Raw genomic sequence first — 18,424 nt, 5'->3', positions numbered from 1 at the left:
AGGTAATGCCGGCGCTTCGAGGTGCCCAAGTAACCGGCCTCCTTGACGGCACAGATGCCGCACCGGCAAGAACGGTGGAGGTCCCCAAGGCGGACAAAACCACGGCCATCGAGCCCAATCCGCTGTATGGTCCGTGGTTGGCGAAAGATCAACAGGTTCTGAGCTACCTGTTGAACTCGTTAACTCCAGAAATCTTGGCGCAGGTCATTGGTAAGGAAAGCACTCATGATTTATGGACTGCTCTTACCACACTATTCGCTACGCAGTCCCAATCTCGGATAACAAATCTGAGAATCGCCATCTCCAACACCAAGAAGGGCAACATGTCAAGCAATTCCTTCATCGCCAAGATGAAGAGTCTAGGAGATGAGCTTGCAGCCGCAGGTCGTCCAGTGACCGACGGCGAGATGGTCGACTACATCCTCGCCGGACTCGATCGGGATTACGATCCCATTGTTGCAGCGGTCGGCGCCATCAAAAACTCCATCACTGTTGATGACTTTTTCTCGCAGATTTCAGGGTTCGGCCAAAGGATGGAGATGTTGGGCGATGGACCGTCCGGTTTTCGCTCATCTGCAAATGCTGTGTACAGAGGACACGGGCAATCCCGCATGAGAGGAGGACGCGGGCGAGGGAACAGAGGGCGCGGTCGTGATCGTGCCTCTCCCTCTCCTGCTCGCAGTGGTGGAGGCAGCAGCTACCAACAGCGCCAACGACAACCGCCACCACACCAGCAGCAACAACAGCATGAGGGAGATTATCCCGAGTGCCAAATATGTTACAAGTTTCATGCCGGCGGTGCAAGGGCCTGTTGGCACCGATATGACGAGGATCATGGAGAAAAGAAGAAGGCCAATCTCATCACCAACTCCTATGGGATTGATACTAATTGGTATGCAGATTCTGGCGCCACCGAGCACATCACGGGGGAACTTGACAAATTCACAACGTGAGAAAGGTACCACGGAGGTGATCAAGTGCACACGGCAAGTGGAACAGGTATGGATATTGCTCATATTGGAAACTCAATTGTTAAAGCCCCCGGGAAAAATTTGCATCTAAATCGTGTCTTACATGTCCCTCATGCATCAAAAAATCTTGTTTCAGTTCATCGCTTCACTCTTGACAACAATGTTCTCATAATATTCTATCCTTACTCTTTTGTTATCAAGGACTTGGCAACGAGGAGAGTCATCTTTAGAGGAAGATGCGAGGGAGGTCTTTATCCACTCGTATCATCATCCCCTTCATCATGGTCAAATAAACAAGCTTGGAGTGTCACCAAACCATCATCGGCAAAGTGTCATAGTTGTTTAGGTCATCCGTCTTCAACTATTGTTCAGCATGTTCTTAGTAGAAATAAACTTCCTTATGACTCTAGTGTTGAGTCAGTTTGTGATGCATGTCAACAAGCTAAAAGTCATCAATTGCCATATCCCATCTCTACTAGTGTATCCACTGCTCCTTTGCAACTTATTTTTTCAGATGTATGGGGGTCAGCCCCTACTTCAGTTGGTAGATTTTCATACTATGTAAGCTTCATTGATGATTATAGTAAATTTACTTGGATTTATTTGCTAAAGAAACGGTCTGATGTTTTTCAAGTTTTTGGCAATTTCCAAAGTCTTGTTGAACGCCAACTGAACTCCAAAAATTTTGCAATGCAAACTGACTGGGGTGGTGAATATGAGAAACTTAATTCTTTTTTTCAAAAGATTGGAATTTCTCATCATGTTTCCTGTCCACATGCTCACCAACAGAATGGTTCTGCTGAGCGAAAACGCCGTCATGTTGTTGAAGTAGGACTATCATTGTTAGCTAATGCATCCATGCCTCTCAAATTCTGGGACAAAGCTTTTCTTACTGCCACTTATCTTATCAATATTCGTCCTAGCAAAGTCATCAAATTTGAGAATCCTATAACACGACTCTTTGGTGTCACTCCAGATTACACATCACTTCGTATATTTGGTTGTGCATGTTGGCCAAATCTTAGGCCATACAATACACGCAAACTTGCGTTTCGTTCAAAAAGATGTGTTTTTATAGGCTATAGCCCTATGCACAAAGGAGTTAAGTGCCTTGATGTTTCCACTGGCCGGGTCTATATATCTAGAGATGTTGTCTTTGACGAATCAGTTTTCCCTTTTGAGTCTCTCCATCCAAATGCCAGAGGACTCCTTCGCAAAGAAATTCTTCTTCTTCTAGATTTTGATCAAGGGGGGGATAACAATTGTACTAACCAATCTGACTATATTCTACTTGCCCCTAGTATTATGCATATGCAGGTACCTGAAGAAAACAGCAGAGAAAATGATCAAAATCATGAAAATTTGGCTCAAAATGATCTATTATTTCATGTCAATGGAGAAGAAGGAGGAGCCGGTGCAGAACCCGAGGAGGACCTGGCTGCGCCTGCCACGCCAGTGCGTCAGCCGGCCTTGGATTAGGCGCGCAGGTCTGTTTTGGATCGCACGCGGGGCGACAGCCCGTTCGGGTGGATCAGGCCGCGTCGAGCCAAGCGGCGGGCCACTCCACGAGCGCCGCATCATCACGCGGTAGCGGGCGCGCGCGCATGCAGCCGACAGCAAAAGCAGCTTCAGGATCTTCTGCGGAAGACTTCACTCCAGGTTCGACCACACCATTGGCCACTGGATCTTCTGCGCCCTCTCAATCTACAGATTTGGAAGGATCTTCTGGATCTTCTGCGGCTGGTCACATTGAGCAGTCTTCTGTACAACTACAGCCACAACCTGTCACCACTTCAAGGATTATGACTCGATTGCAAAAAGGGATTAGAAATCCCAAAGTAAGAACATATGGTACTATCCCGTATGGTATGTTGTGTATTTCAGGTGAACCAACAAGATTGAGTGATGCACTTGGAGATCCTAAGTGGAAAAGGACTATGGATGAAGAATATGGTGCACTCATGAGGAATAAAACATGGCACTTGGTACCAAGTCAAAGAGGTAAAAATATTATTGATTGCAAATGGGTTTACAGAATCAAAAGAAAAGCGGATGGCTCCATCGATAGGTACAAGGCATGTCTGGTTGCAAAAGGTTTCAAGCAACGGTATGGTATTGATTATGAGGACACTTCTAGTCCTGTTGTGAAAGCTGCCACCATCAGACTTGTGCTGGCTATTGCTATTTCTAGAGGATGGAGTCTTAGACAGCTAGATGTTCAGAACACGTTTTTGCATGGTGTTCTGGAAGAGGAGGTCTATATGAGGCAACCACCAGGGTATGAAAATAAACAAACACCTCATTATGTTTGCAAACTTGATAAAGCTCTTTATGGTCTGAAACAGTCTCCTAGAGCATGGTTCTCACGGCTGAGCTCACAATTGAAGCATGTTGGTTTTGTTGCGTCCAAGGCTGATACGTCTCTCTTCATTTATAGTAAGGCAAATACGGTCATGTTTGTGCTCATTTATGTTGATGACATCATAGTTGCGAGCTCCTCACAAAATGCCACTAATGCTCTCTTGCATGATTTAAGTTCCGAATTTGCCTTGAAGGATCTTGGTGATTTACATTTCTTCCTTGGTGTTGAAGTTAAGAAGATTCAAGATGGCATAATGTTGAGTCCAGAAAAATATGCCACTGAACTTCTAACTCGTATGGGAATGAAAGACTGCAAGCCTTCGCCCACACCTTTGTCTTCTTCAGAACAACTTTCAGCGCATGAAGGAGAACCACTTAAGGAAGAGGAAAGCACAAAATATAGGAGTACTGTTGGAGCTCTACAGTACTTGACTTTGACACGACCAGACATATCCTTTGCCGTGAACAAGGTTTGTCAATATCTGCATGCTCCTACTTCCACCCATTGGACAGCTGTCAAAAGGATTGTGCGGTACATTAAGCATAATGTGAGTTTGGGCTTCAGTTCAAACGCTCTAATTCTTCACTGGTTAGTGCTTTTTCTGATGCTGACTGGGCAGGATGTAGTGATGACCGAAAATCAACTGGAGGATTTGCAGTGTTCTTTGGTTCAAACCTTATTTCTTGGAGTGCCAGGAAACAAGCTACAGTGTCAAGATCAAGTACAGAAGCCGAGTACAAGTCATTGGCAAATGCTACTGCTGAGATCATTTGGGTGGAATCATTACTTGATGAGTTGGGAATCAAGCAACGTCGTGTTCCATGTTTATGGTGTGATAACTTGGGGGCCACCTATCTCTCAGCTAATCCGGTTTTTCATAGTAGAACTAAACACATTGAAATTGATTTTCATTTTGTACGAGAAAGAGTGGCAGAGAAAAAATTGGACATAAGATTCATTCCGTCCAAGGATCAGGTAGCAGATGGGTTCACTAAAGCTTTGTCAGTTAAGCCTTTTGAAGAGTTCAAGAGAAACCTGAACATAGGATAGTTTAGATTAAGGGAGGTTGTTAGAAGTGTGAATGCTATACGCCATGTAATCTCAACTATCTCTCCCTCTATCTTGTATCCTTATCTGTCTCTTTCTCTTGTAACGGGATGAATCCTAGTGATCGTTCTATCTTGTAATCTACGACAGGTCTTCTGTCCGCATCAATATATAGCAACGCGGCTCTCCCCTTGAAGAGTAGGAACGCTTCCATCAATCAATCTAATAAACTGCATAAATAAATTTCAGCCTTCTAAGTAAGTTGACAGTAGGAAGATCCAACGCCGTCGTCACTGTCATCATGTCTTGTATGAGTTCCTACCTATTTCTGGCCATGCTGTACCGTGGATCGATCCGGCATGATGATCGTGGGGGTGTAATTAAAGAGAGAAGAGATCCAACACATTTCGTATCGATGATCAAAGGTGTGTTTATGTACATGTACAGGATGAAACTTGTTTAAGAAATCACTGGCTATACCAAGTCATTTCTTTTTTATAACTCTGCTCTCCATATTTCATTCATTCAGCAGTAGCATGTCCGAGTGCAAAGAGCAACTCAGAAAGCCAGGGATTACATCAGAGTATGTTACAACATCCTCTATAGCTAAAGCTTCCTTAGTGCAACAATAAGCAGCAGGATTAACTAAACGACTAGCCTACCAAGTAGGTACCTTGTGCTAGCACGCTACAGAGTTTGTATGCTGTGCCTAGCGATCACGTACACTAACTAACAAGTAGGAGGAAGATGCATGGAGCGGGTGTGGAGCTGGCCGGCAGCCACAGACGACAGCGAGCGCACGGCATAGCAGAAGTTGAGGAAAAAGATGGCGGTGTGGACAGAGGAGTAGGCGGTCGCCTATATTCTGTAGAAGACCAGCGCAGAGAGAAGGGGAAAAGTTGGTGAGGCGACAGACAAAAACAGAGGAGGTGGTTGGCGCCCAACGCCCTGTTTCAAGTCTTGAAACAGGGTTCAGGCTCGTCTAGAGGGTGACACACCTGCACGATCATGATGCCAAACGAATCAGCACCGAAAATATGTAATGTAACTTGTTTAAACGCGTGGATCACCACTGGAAGTAACTAGACGTACCTTTCAAATGGTGGATTATGCAGAACCGCTCAACCCTCCGTCGGGACATCACCGTTGTTTGGATAGAGCAGCCAAGCTTCGAGTCCAACTAATGAATGGAAGGTCAGGAAATGACCAAGGTATGAGAAAACACGAATGAAAATTATCTTCTTTAAAAAAAATCAAGTGAAAATGATCAAGTCGTTACTTTTGAGTCGCCGGTCAACTGGCGAACCTGCTAAGCTGGAACTGAAACTCACAAGGCAAGATGTAGTTGGTGGTTGTTGGACTTGAGGTACAATGGAACTGACTCGTAAGAAACAAATAGTCAACCTGTTCCATTATCGCATAAAACGTAGTTGTTTTAGCATTCAGATATTCAGAACAGTCTAAGGAAGTAATAACAAGAATGAAGAAAAGGTGTGTTACCTACACCATATACAGCAACAAGCACAGTTGTAATCTAAAACTGCTTAGATAGGTAAACATATCAAAAGAGAAACTGCCCTTCCACGCAAACTGTTAATCTTGATCATGAAACACAAGGCATCTATGTGTGATCTATGTCCTGCAGTGTTCCGATAACGTCAGGGTTAGGGTAATCGTCATACTGCATGTCAGGAGAAAACAAAACGATTACATTATACTCCCCTCGATCCATTATAATTGTCGGGGTTTAAGTTCAAACCTCGACAATTATTATGGATCAGAGGGAGTATTACTATACAAAAATTCCTGTATGATATCTCATAAAATTTTATTCTCCGCGACATATTAGGTGCTTGAGGGTGTGACGCTCACAAGTTACAAGTAATTGTTTGACAAGAGCCTTCTGACAAATTATTCAAGTAATTCAGCGGTTATCATCATAATTAGGTACGTTGATCGATTTTGCATGCTGCAAAAGCATGAAAATTTACTGTCTAGGGACATACGCACCGTTGCTTGATGCCGGCTGTCACTGCTTACCACTTATAACCAGCAGACTTCACGAGGAACAGGATGCAATTGCAAGGTTCAGATTGTTGTTCTCCTAAAAGAAGCTTCGTGTCGAAGAAGAGTAAGCGACAAAGGGTTATGAGATGAACATCAAACAGAACTACGTAAGCAACAGCGGATCTACCTGAATATCCTCTTGCTAACAAGTGAAATAAAGCTGCTGAACTAAAATAGGTGGTTGGACCTGGTGTTGCATGGTCCTGGCAGTATTTAGTCACTGCAGCCTGCAGAATTTCATTCGATAAGATTATATTCAAGACTAAACAGAAACAAGAAAATAGGCATTCACCTCGATGCCTGTCGATCGGGTGTCCCCTTGCTCTTCAAAATTTAACATGCAAAAACTGTCAAATAGGTTTAGAACCGTAATCAAGGACCATGGTCTTCTTCATCCTAATATCCGGAAACTCTGCATACAGGAGCAACCACAATGCATATTTCAGTTGCAAATTAGTTACATGAAAATAAAAAATGAAGTGAATCTTTGGAGGCGGAAGTGTTACCTTGAATTTGTACTCGTAAATCTGGGTCTTTTGTTCCTCCGAATTTCCTAGCCTGATCATTAATTTTACTTCTGCGATGTATTGGCGAACCTAGCTTGTTGCACATGCATGCATCGGACATAACTCATCCTTCTGCGGATATATGGCCATCTCTAGAAGAGTAGCTACCTAGGATGAAAGGATTCACAATATATGTACATTTCGCCGAGCTAGAAATTTGAATGCCTGACATAGTACGTAGCTGTGCGGGCAAGCCTGTCAGAATTCACAAGTTAGTACTATATATGTAGTAATAAACAGAGAAGAATGGAAATGATAAGAACAGCCAGCGTGTTACCTTGGGCTAGGCGCTTACAGACAAATTTCTTTGATTTAGTTTCTTGGCTTGATTGTGTAGCTTGCGACTGCAATCATTTATTGATAGCTCCCGCAGAGAAGTGGGGATTCCCTTCTTGGGCAGCGATCGGATTTTTCGACAGCTGATGGCTTTTAGTGTCCTGAGACAAGGAAGGCCGTGTAACCCTTGAGGGAAGGACCGCAGACGCCGGCACCTCCAAAAAATTAGTTCTTGGAGTGAGGTGAGGAGCTGAAGCGCTTTCTCTTCATCTTTGGTGAGGTTCTCCACCTCTCGATCACACGTGATCACTAACTCCTTGAGGGTAGCAGCGAGTAGTCGACAAACTGGAGCAACAAGCACAGCCGAGATGCTATCCACATTAAGTCTTTCCAACTGGAGTAAAGAGCCAGCTGCAGGTGGTAATAACTTTTTACTCCTTGTTATTTCCACCGCCAATTCCGAGAGAAGATCTGCGGCTACAGAGCGAGGGTAATATTCAATTATGTTGTGGACCGCCAAAATCTTGAGGTTGGAAGCCATGAGAAGATTGAACCCACCCACTTTGAAATTCTTACAATCTTGTATTCTTAGATTGGTGAGAGACGTGAGGTATGAGACCGAAGCCATCGACTGCTGGCTTGAGTCTCCTTCAATTTCAAGTTTCTTGAGGGAGGTTAAATTTTGGAGGACTATCCATGGGATTGTTGATCCAGCTTTAAATGTGATGCTCTGTACTTTGCCGGCCATATTGTGCCAGGCTAATTCCCTGCTATACCTCGTCAAATACAAATTACGGTTGGCGTACACCATATCCCCAGTACGGCTAGTAGACACAGTAACTTCAGTTAGTGTGGAACTGTGAGGCATGAGGGGCATAAGCAACTTTGGGCAACCAGTAATTTCAAGTTTCCACAGATGGTTATATGAGCCCGCAGGGCAATCCTGTAGGAACGGCAGTGAATAGAGATTGGGACATTTTCTGCAAACAATTCTTTCAAGCATTGAAAATGAATGGGCATTAGATGTCCCAACCCACTCAGTAAATTCTGACAAAGAATCAAGAACAATCTCCTTCAACTGCGTAAAACTTCTGGCCGTAACCCCAACAACGCCTGGCCTGATCTGAACAAGTGTAGAAATGTGAATCAATGTGAGTGATCTGAGATGCAATAACTGCCCAAAAGGTGGAAGAATGGACCAAGACACACCCTCTAGGTGGAGAGACACAAGCATCTTTATGCTCATGTGATCACACAACCAATGAGGACCGACTGAACCACCATGGTTTATAATGCCAAGTGATTGCAGATTAGGATGTGGCTCAAGACCATCAAGAACATCAGATAATTCTGCTGTACCATCAAGGGCACCAGATGATTCTGTTGGACCATCAAGGGCATCAGATGATTCCGATGCACCATCAGATGATTCTGATGCATCCAATTCTCCCCAAACCAACCTCAACTCTTTCAAATCACCTTTTGACACAAGCTTGGCTTTCCTGGCCTCTTCCTTGGTTGCCACATTTCCAAGATTATATATACTGAGTTCTCCTCCAAGCTCTGCTAAATCCCCCAACTCACTTAATTCAAATCCATCACTCTCTTTCTTGACATGGAATTCTTTAAGCTCCTTTAAATACTTCATCTTTCCTACCTCAGGAACATTGGAATGGACTTCTCTTTCGGCAATAAAATGGCATAAATTGGTAAGGTGGTTAATGTCTTTAGGTAAGTTAATACTTTGATCATACCAATCACTGAGGTCCAATAATTTCAAGTGATAAAATCTTGAAAGTGTGCTAGGGAAAGTCACTTCTGAACCAAAATTTGATGGACTAATTTTTAGGTATCATAGGTGGATAAGTTTTGGAAAGTAATGTGGTAAAGATTCTGGGGAGTTGACTTCGATAAAAAGAACACGAAGAGCCTCCATTTCCTTGAATGTGTCTTCTATAACCTCATCAATTTGTTCCTCATATTTTCTAAAAATCATTAGAGCACGCAAATTTGCAATGTCTACCTTGCTCTTTAATTTAATCATTTCTGTCCTAAAAGTCTCAACGTATTTGTCTTTCATGGTGATGGACAAATGACGAATGGATTTTGGGACATCATTAGCTCTAAAACTTGCATTGCTATATATATTTAGGCATTCTTGTGACGAGACACTCTGAGCTAGTTCATGCAATAAATCATGCAGCACATAGTACTGTTGATTTGACCAACGATCATTCTCCTTCACGAGAAAACCATTTTTCGAAAGTTCTTCCATGTAATTTTCATCTTTTTCAATGATCCCTAATGCACTCCAAAAACATGTAATCTCTAGATTGCTAAACCTATGGTCTTCGGGAAATAGGGAAAAACACGAGAAACATTTTTTCAGTTGGAAAGGAAGGTAATCATAGCTAATCTTTAAAGATGGCATAATATCATCATTATTTTTTTGTTTTTGCCATTCATTATCTTCGAGAACTGCCATCCAATGTTCCTTACGTAGGTCATTCTTCAATAGCCGACCAACTGTTTTGGCTGCTAGAGGTGAACCCTTCAATTTCTTGGCAATATCCTTTGCAAGATCAGTTAATTCATCATTGTAATTCTCAGGTTTTTCTCCTTCAAATATTAATGCTTCAAAGAATTTAAAAAAACCATTCGGCTCAAGGCCTTTCAGCGGAATGGGGTTGGTTGTTTTCACATCATCAACTTTAGACGGGAACCGAGTTGTGACGAGAACCATGTTACCTGTGGTTTCGCCCTTTCCCAAAGGAGCTAGCAGGGTTTCCCAGTCCTGAGTAGTGCATTCCCATATATCATCAAAGACAATTAAAATCCTTTTAGACTTGATCCTCTTTTCAATGGATTTCTGGAGCTGGTTTAAACTTGATATTTTATATGCGCTGTTTTTTTCTTCTATTTGGCTAAGGATCTGCTGACTGAGCTTGAGCACATCAAAATCAGTTGAGACACATATCCAAGCCCTGACAGGGAAGTGCTCTTCTACCCTTTCATGCTTATACAAGTGTTGAGCAAAAGTTGTTTTTCCAATACCCCCTGGACCAACTATAGGCATAACTGAAAGAGTTTTATTGCTATTTGTGCAATTGGTGATGAGATCTTTTATGGTCTGCTCAAACAGGTCTCTCCTCCCATACAAATTTTCTTGTGCAGTGATTGATCCTGTGAGAGGTCGTTTTAGGTTGACAATTGTAGTACTGGTGCTATGGTCTGGGATTATTTTGAGCAACTCCAAGAATTGGTCACACAGGGAGTGCATTTCCTCTATTGCTTGTTTGATTTTCTTGGACATGGCCACTCTATCGAATGACAACTTAGTAACTGAACCATCATTACCACTACCAGGGTTGGCTGTATTGTGAGGATCATTCATAGCAGCAGCACCATGATCATCATCTTGCAGCAGCCAACAAGAAAAGAATGGAAGGATGAAGTTACCGATGGTATGGTGAATGGCATGACGGATGTGGCGAGCATGACCCCAGAGGGTATTGCCCAGATCCGGCACAGCATACTGAGTGCCGTCGAGCTGGTCCTGGATGATGAAGTAGTGAAGCTCGTCCAGCGCGTCCTCCGCCTTGCCGACCTTGGTGTGGAGCTTGTGCAGTAGCTCCTCCAAACTAGGGTTGTTGATCACGCCTCTACGCTGGGCCTCCTGCAGCACCACTTGTGTGCGCATCAGATCGTCTTTGATCTTCTCAGAGTTTAGGCCGAGCTCAGCACTGGCGACATAGGCCTGCACAAGGTCGTTGGACAGCAGATTCACTACCCTGCCGACGAGCCCACGTGCCGCGCCAATCGCCGCCTCCATCGTCCTTGGCGCCTGCAGGGTCAACTTTTGGGGGGGCTTTTGTGAGGTGAGTTTTGGTGGTCTTTTGGACAGGGGTGTGGCGTTTTTTGTGTGCAAGAGCTATATGTTTGTGGGTAGTTGATAGATGGATGGATGGTCAATTTATAGCATGGGACGATTCCTGTTCATCTGCCTCCGGAGTCTTCCATTATTATGTTTTGTTTATAAAAATAAACATTATACGCATCTTTCAATTCGTGTACCTGTTGCCTGTCAAGTTCACATCACAAAGGACTGTCCTTGAGTCACAAATTACTACTAGTTCGTACGTGTACTCATCATGGCTTGTGTAGCTGAATTTGTTCTCTAAAAAACATTAGAGCCCAACTGAGAGAGAAAAATGTTTCTCAGAATTTTCCTCTAGCGTACCAAAAGTTTGTTTCCATCAGCCCGAGAATTGCTTTCAATTTATTTGTCTATTTGCTTCCACATAAAATGGATTTGATTTCCATACAACAAATGACTACTATTCAATCGCCCCCTTTATTCTAAAAACAAATACTGCTGCTGCTGCTGCTGATACACAAATGAACTAGAATAAAAATCAAACACAAGGTCCACATCGAGAAGAGTTGGTTGGTGTGCCGTGGTTAGGAATTGGAACAAGCTAAGGCGAGTTGCACGAATGAGCACTGTGACCTACGATCACATAACTTTGGTGTAGCCATAAAATTCGGCTAGTACCAGTTATCGGTGATGACGAGAAACATGAGCAAATGACAGAGGCTTGTTCATCAACGAGAAACATGAGTGGCTATGCGACATGACAAAAAATCTTGGGCACTAGTTCTCCGCCAGTGTACGAAATATATTTTAGTCACGCACTTCCTAATTTAATTTTACAACCACCACGTAACTTTAGAAGCATACAACCATTATCCGCAAGAGATAACAAGAAGAGATAGTTTGTTTCATCATATGTGTTTATTGTCATCTGTAAATGAAATGGAGCTTTCAGAGGACACTGCCTACGAATGTGAACGCCTAAGACGACTGAAAATCTCATGTGAAAAAGTCATCTCCCTTCATATCACGTCACACCATGAACAACACCAACTATGAGCAGCCCTCGACACGTACTTGAGCGGGCTCGGCCCGCACCCTCTATACCATGGCGACTCTTGTACGAGCCACATTAAGACCATTGGTGCCAGGGGCCTACTGCCTTGAATGCCTTCCAAGAAATGAACAGCCCATTTGGTGTTCCCCTTGTTGGAATTATTGGGGTCAGGGTTAGAGGGAATGTATCTGGTGCACCGGGGCAATTTGTGCTACCGGTGCAGTGGTCGCCCGTTGCACATTCAAAAATGTTCGAAAAAATCCCAGAACAAAATCTAGTGGATTGACACAACATCAATATACGTTATCACAAAAAATTTAAATCAATATTTGAAACATTGCTCGAGACACAAAAATAACAAATTTGACACTGAATAGTACGTAACACAAGTTGGGCTTCAGTTTTGGCCCATTAGCACATTGAGGTCAAATTTGTCATTTTTGTATCTTGAGCATTGTTTTGAATTTTGATTTCAATTTTTGTGACAACATGCATTGATGTTGTGTCAATACACTAAATTATTTCCGCATTTTTTCTAATTTTTTTGAATGTGCAATGGGGTCCGGTGCACCGGTAGCACAAATTGCCTTGGTGCACTAGATATGTTCCCCAGGGTTAGAGCTATACTTTTTTTTTGCCAACAGAGTTTGGTTTGATTTAACTGATACAGCTTGATTGATGTTCACGCACGAACTGCGCCACACTGGAAACATGCAATTATTGATGCGTTGCATTGCATGTACTGAAATTTTAAGAAGGAAATAAGAAAGCGACTGAAAGGAAAGGGATGCAGACTTAAGTCAGATGACTTTGCATGACTGATATGTGGGTCAGTTTGAAGGCAGGCTCACATGTCAGGCACCACAAAGTTACCTGACTCGAGTCAAAGTATCATATTCGAAGGGAAGGATCGTAGGGTACAAGGTTGGTTGCTTAATTTAGTGTGCAGATGTAGGTGGTGACTGCTAACCAACTGGACCATATATGTGTGAAAATAGAAGGCTATGATTTGCATACCAGACACAAATTTTCAATGCTTCTGTTGCACTCCATGTTCAGTGATTGTACGACCATGCATGATTGTACACAAAACGTTGTAGAACTTTAATATTGCAGTACTGTAGAACATTAATATTGCAACATTGCTACGTGACCACATGGGTTGTGCTCTCCTAGATTTCATGTGTATAAGGCAAGAATTGCAGCTTGTTCTTTTCCCGAGCAAGCGCGTTGCATTTTCATCGCCAGCAAGAAGAAATAGAGTTGTCTAGCTAATTAGTAAAAACTAGACAAAATCTAGTATGTACAAAGGGCACGAAGCTTCCACTAGTCAACAAGACAACACAAAACCATGCGACTACACCACCATCTTATTTCACCAAAACAATGTAATAGCATGGGTCCTCGCAGAAAAAAAGTAATAGCATGGGTGAGTACATGTAGCCTGCTTTTATGAGGGGTTGAGACCGATGATCAAGTTGTTTTTCGAATCACGGAGCTTAAAAGGAAAACTACATTACTGAGTTATTCTTATGATTCGATTTGCCATCCTCACGACAACATAATTTGACATGAAAAACATTTGATTTGCTACACTCTCCTGGCGAACGTTGCTTGCAGTTATGTTGTTCGAGCATGGCAAATTTTTTTAGCAAGCATGTCAAGTTCCGTTGTGTTTTGTGTGATTGAAGTTTCAAGTTTTGGGTAAGATATTGGTATGAGGAGCATAAGGAGTGTCAAGACCGTAAGCTTAGGGACGTCCAAGACACCGCAAGGTAATATTCAAGGAAGACCCAAAGAACTAAGCTTGGGGATACCCTAGAAGGCATCCCCTCTATCCTCTTCAACATTATTGGCAACCTTACTTGAAGCTACATTTTTATTTGTCACGTGATATATGTTTTTGCTTGGAGCGTCATTTTCTTTAATTTGTATCTGCTTGCTGTTATTTAGAATAGGGTTTTTATCTTTTATTTCAATAAAAGTGTCAAGGATAGCCTTCACCATGCTTAGTTTGTATGTATATGAGTTGCTGTCTCAAAACAGAAAGTTGCATGCTATTGCGTGAATTCTTTAGAAAAGTCAGAATGTGATAAAATGTTGAATTTTTGACAAAATAAGCTATGATAAATTTTCTACAGTGAGGTAACTGAAAAATCCCAGAGCGAAGCATTGAAAACAGGCTTGATGGTGTTAGCTCCTTCTCTAGATTCTTCTATCGGCCACCCAAAGAAGTTACCACACTTGTATATTGTAGATTATCAGAGCCAAATGGGGTCCTTGAGTCCATGCCACATGATGCCGTTGCCGCATGACCAGGCACTTAGCCGCCCCTCTTCCTCCCTCCTCCTCCCTAGCCGCCCCTCGTCCTCTTCCCTTCCTCGCCGCCGCCTGAGGCAGCCGCCGGGCAAGCCCAAGGCACCAAGGATGGTGGCGGCGGGGCCTCGGTTGCCCTGCCTCTATGTGGGGACCCCCGGATCTGGAGCGGCGGCTCCATTGGCAAGGCACGGCCGGCTAGCAGCCATGCGGGCGGTGGATCTGGCGTCCCGGTCGCACGGGCGGCGGGATCCGGTGGTCGTTGGCGGCCGGCGGCCTGTGGTGGCCGGTGCGCACGATCTGGCGCCTCCCCTCCTCCCCTGTTCGGCATGCAGGCCAATCTCGTTGGGCCGCGCTTCCTTGGGTCGCCGGTTCTGTACATGAGACGCTGCTGGTGGCGGGGATCTAGTTCGGGAGAAATCCCTGGTCGGCCATGGCCGGCCGCATCGACGGCGACGCCTGAGGGCGCCATTCCCCTCCTTGGAGGCGTCGGTATGGACTGATCCCCTCACTTCCCCTTCCCCTAGGTCTCCCGGACGAAAGCCCTAACTTTGTTGGGCGGCGACGGCGCTCATGGCGTCGTTTCCTTCTTGAAGGCGCCGCTTTGGGAACCTTGGGGCTGGGTGGTGCTTGTGGGTGGTGGGTGACGGCGGTGGTGCGGCCCTGTCCTAGCATGGATCTGTGTCCGTTGCTTGGAGATGGACTCACGTAGGTGGAGGTCGTCGTTTGGCGTGATGGTGGCGTCGATGACGGAGGCACCTGCCAAGGTTGGCACCTCAATCTGCTCTGAAGATGGACCAGTGGAAGATGGCGGCGACGACACATGTGAGTGCGTCGGACCGGTTTGTGCCCCGGACCCGGTATGTGGCTCGGTCGGGGCCTCCGGCTTTAGGTGAGAGGTCTGGGTATTTGGCCCAGCTTGCACCCCTTCATCATATGGATTGGAGTAGCGGCAAATGTTGCCAAAATGACGGATTCAGGCATATTGTTGTACTACTTTGTAAGGTCCTCAAGAATAATCAATAAAATGGCCGCATGCATCTCCCAAATGCAGACCTTTTCTAAAAAAAATGACCAGGCACTTAGCCTTATTAAGGGCCTAAGCTTGTTAGACCGTGTCAATGAAATGGTCTCTACTTTATCCAGGTTATGAAAGGCCAACTCACCATCATACTGCTTAACTTCCAAATCTTTTCCAAGATAACACAATTTTGTGCCATGTTGACATGGCACTGAGAAAAAAGTTAATGTGGGAGTGTGAGTGGGCGGTTGAGACAACTTAGGGCAATCAGAAATTTTAATTTGCGACAGATGGGTATAAGAAGAGCCAGAGCACTCCTGGAGGAAGGGCAACACACAGAGATTGTGACATTCTCTGCACTTGATGTATTCAAGCCTGGAGAAGGAATGAGCATTAGGAGCTCCAACCCACCCGGTAAGTCAGGTCTAATCTCACGAACATTATAAATGTGCATCAGTGTGAGTGTCGTGAGAAGCGGAAACTGACCAAAAGGTGGAAGAGTGCCCCATAACACCCTGATCCAAGTAGAGGGAGACAAGCATTTTTGTGCTAATGTCACCACAAAACCAACGAGGACAAGTTGTGCAAACATTATTTGTAATGGATAGTTCTTGAAGATTAGGGGGTGGTACGAGACCATTCTGTATATGTTGGCTTGTAATGAGTTCCTTTTGCCCTGTTTTTTTTTTTTTGGAGACACTGTCGTTGTTTGTTCTGTTTTTAGATGTTGTTATCCTAGTCGTCCACGTTCTCTAGCCCAACACACTCTGGATGATCAGCTCCCTTATTACTGCATGTGCATGACATTACTTACTGCAGCTAATCATCGTTGGTCATGAAACGTTTGATAGTTTGAACATCGCGCGCGTGGTCAGGGTGTGCTCATTATGGACAAGAGTTAGCTACAGCCGTACAGGAGCTGCGAGTCAAACTAGAGTGTGCCCATGTAGCTACGTAAATACTCCTAGCATGTAAATAGCATTATGGGAACGCAAAAATAGCATCTACATGGTCACGTATTTTTTTTCCTTTGCAAACAAATTGGTGTATTTGGGGTAAAAATGCTATTTTTATGAAGTGTCCATGAGTTTGGATCATGTTCACGAATATGAAAATGTGTTCCTGACTCTTTTTTTAAATGCAAACATGAAAATGTTAATGAATTTTAAAAAACATCACAAATTTAAAAATTTCGAGAAATTGCAAAAGAGAGCTCCAAAATTTAAAAAATGTTCATCAACTCGAAAAATTCTAAAACTGGTCACGAATTTGAAAAATATTTTTGATATAAAAAATATTTATGAATTTGAAAAATGATTGAGAACTTAAAAAATGTTCATGAATTTGCAAAAAGTTCACAAATTGGAAAAACGTTTTTTAATATAAAAAATCAGATACACAGGACGACATTTAATAAACACAGGATAATTTTTTAAATGCATGAAGAACATTTCTTGGGATGGTGTGAACATTTTGTTTGGAAATACATAATGAAAATTTGATAAATACATAATGAACATTTTATAAATATGCGATGAATTAATTTTTAAACCAGGTGAACATTTTATAAGTCATCATCTGGAGAAAGAAAAATCGATGTCAGGGCCAGTTCAAATCGATGGTTGGCTTGCAAACGGGGAAAAAGTCAACCTTATTTGCGAGTCGATGGTGGACTTATAACTGAAGCGGAAAAAGTCGAGCCTAGTCGTTAGTCAAAGGATGGACTTGTATACTGGGGCCAAAAAAAAAAGGATCAAAGATTCAAGATGAAAAATGTAAGCAGCAACAATTGGTGAGTCAACCGAGTTCATACTTACTTACTTACTTACGAAGCCTTTTATCCCAAACAAGTTGGGGTAGGCTAGATATGAAACCCTTTCACGAGGACTTCCCAGGAGGTCACCCATCCTAGTACTACTCTCGCCCAAATGGGTTTCATACCCAAAAGACTGGCTAGTTTTTACGGTTGGCTCGCCAAGCCTATCACAACCCTTAGATATGAAACCCTTTCACGAGGACTTCCTAGGAGGTCACCCATCCTAGTACTATTCTCGCTCAAATGGGTTTCATACCTATGGGACTGGCTAGTTTTTACGTTGGCTCGCCAAGCCTATCACAACCCTCCTCCTTTACCCGGGCTTGGGACCGGCTATGCCTAGAAGACATAGGCGGAGTTAGTCAACCGAGTCCATGCTCGCAAAAAAGAAAAGAAAAGAAAAAAAATCATGCACGCAGACGTCCACAAGATACGAGACCGTCTTATCCACCTCGTCCTTCAGCACAGTTTAGTATCTACCTCACCCTTCCGTCCGGTACTACCTCACCACTCACCAGTTCACCATATAATTCTTATCCCGAGCAAATAGCTAGCCGTGTTGGAGACGAGCGGACAGAGAGAAGTCGTGCAGGAAGAACAATGGAGCTTGCGGACCGGGCGATGGGCCCCCTCCTCCGCAAGCTCGGCGACCTGCTCGTGGCAGAGTTCACCCTGGACAACTGCGTGAACAAGGGTGTCAAGTCCCTCCTTATGGAGCTGGAGATGATGTACGTCGTCCTCTATAAAGTTGGTGACGTGCTGGCAGAGCAACTCGACCCGCAGGTACGGATCTGGGCAGGCAAGGTCCACGAGCTCTCCTACAACATGGAGGACGCCGTGGATGCCTACATGGTCCATGTCTACGATGGCGGCCATGGTGAACTGGGCCCCAATAACATGAAGAATAGAACCAAGAAGTTCTTCAAGCGAACCAAGAAGCTGTTCAGCAAGGGCAGGGCTCTCCACCAAATCTGCGACGCTGTCCAAGATGCTCAAGGGCTCGCCAAGGAGCTGGGTGAGCTCCGTCAAAGGTATGGGTTCGAGGCATACG

At 43.9% G+C, this 18,424-nt stretch overlaps 1 long non-coding RNA gene and 1 pseudogene across 1 annotated transcript; both read right to left on the bottom strand.

The window, feature by feature from the left end:
• Window positions 1–4,819: 4,819 nt before the first annotated feature.
• LOC123149819 (uncharacterized) lies at window positions 4,820–6,365 on the bottom strand. Its single transcript, XR_006474854.1, has 4 exons — window positions 5,881–6,365; window positions 5,660–5,784; window positions 5,473–5,560; window positions 4,820–5,378 (listed from the first exon to the last, which is right to left on the bottom strand). It is a non-coding gene; the product is annotated as an uncharacterized lncRNA (long non-coding RNA).
• Window positions 6,366–6,573: 208 nt separating this feature from the next.
• On the bottom strand, window positions 6,574–11,219 carry LOC123149818 (putative disease resistance protein RGA4; annotated as a pseudogene).
• Window positions 11,220–18,424: the final 7,205 nt, after the last annotated feature.

Source organism: Triticum aestivum, chromosome 7A (genome assembly GCF_018294505.1).
Source record: "Triticum aestivum cultivar Chinese Spring chromosome 7A, IWGSC CS RefSeq v2.1, whole genome shotgun sequence".
NCBI lineage: Eukaryota > Viridiplantae > Streptophyta > Magnoliopsida > Poales > Poaceae > Triticum > Triticum aestivum.
Note: the sequence above shows the minus strand (reverse complement) of the source record. Positions and strands in the feature narration are given on the sequence as shown.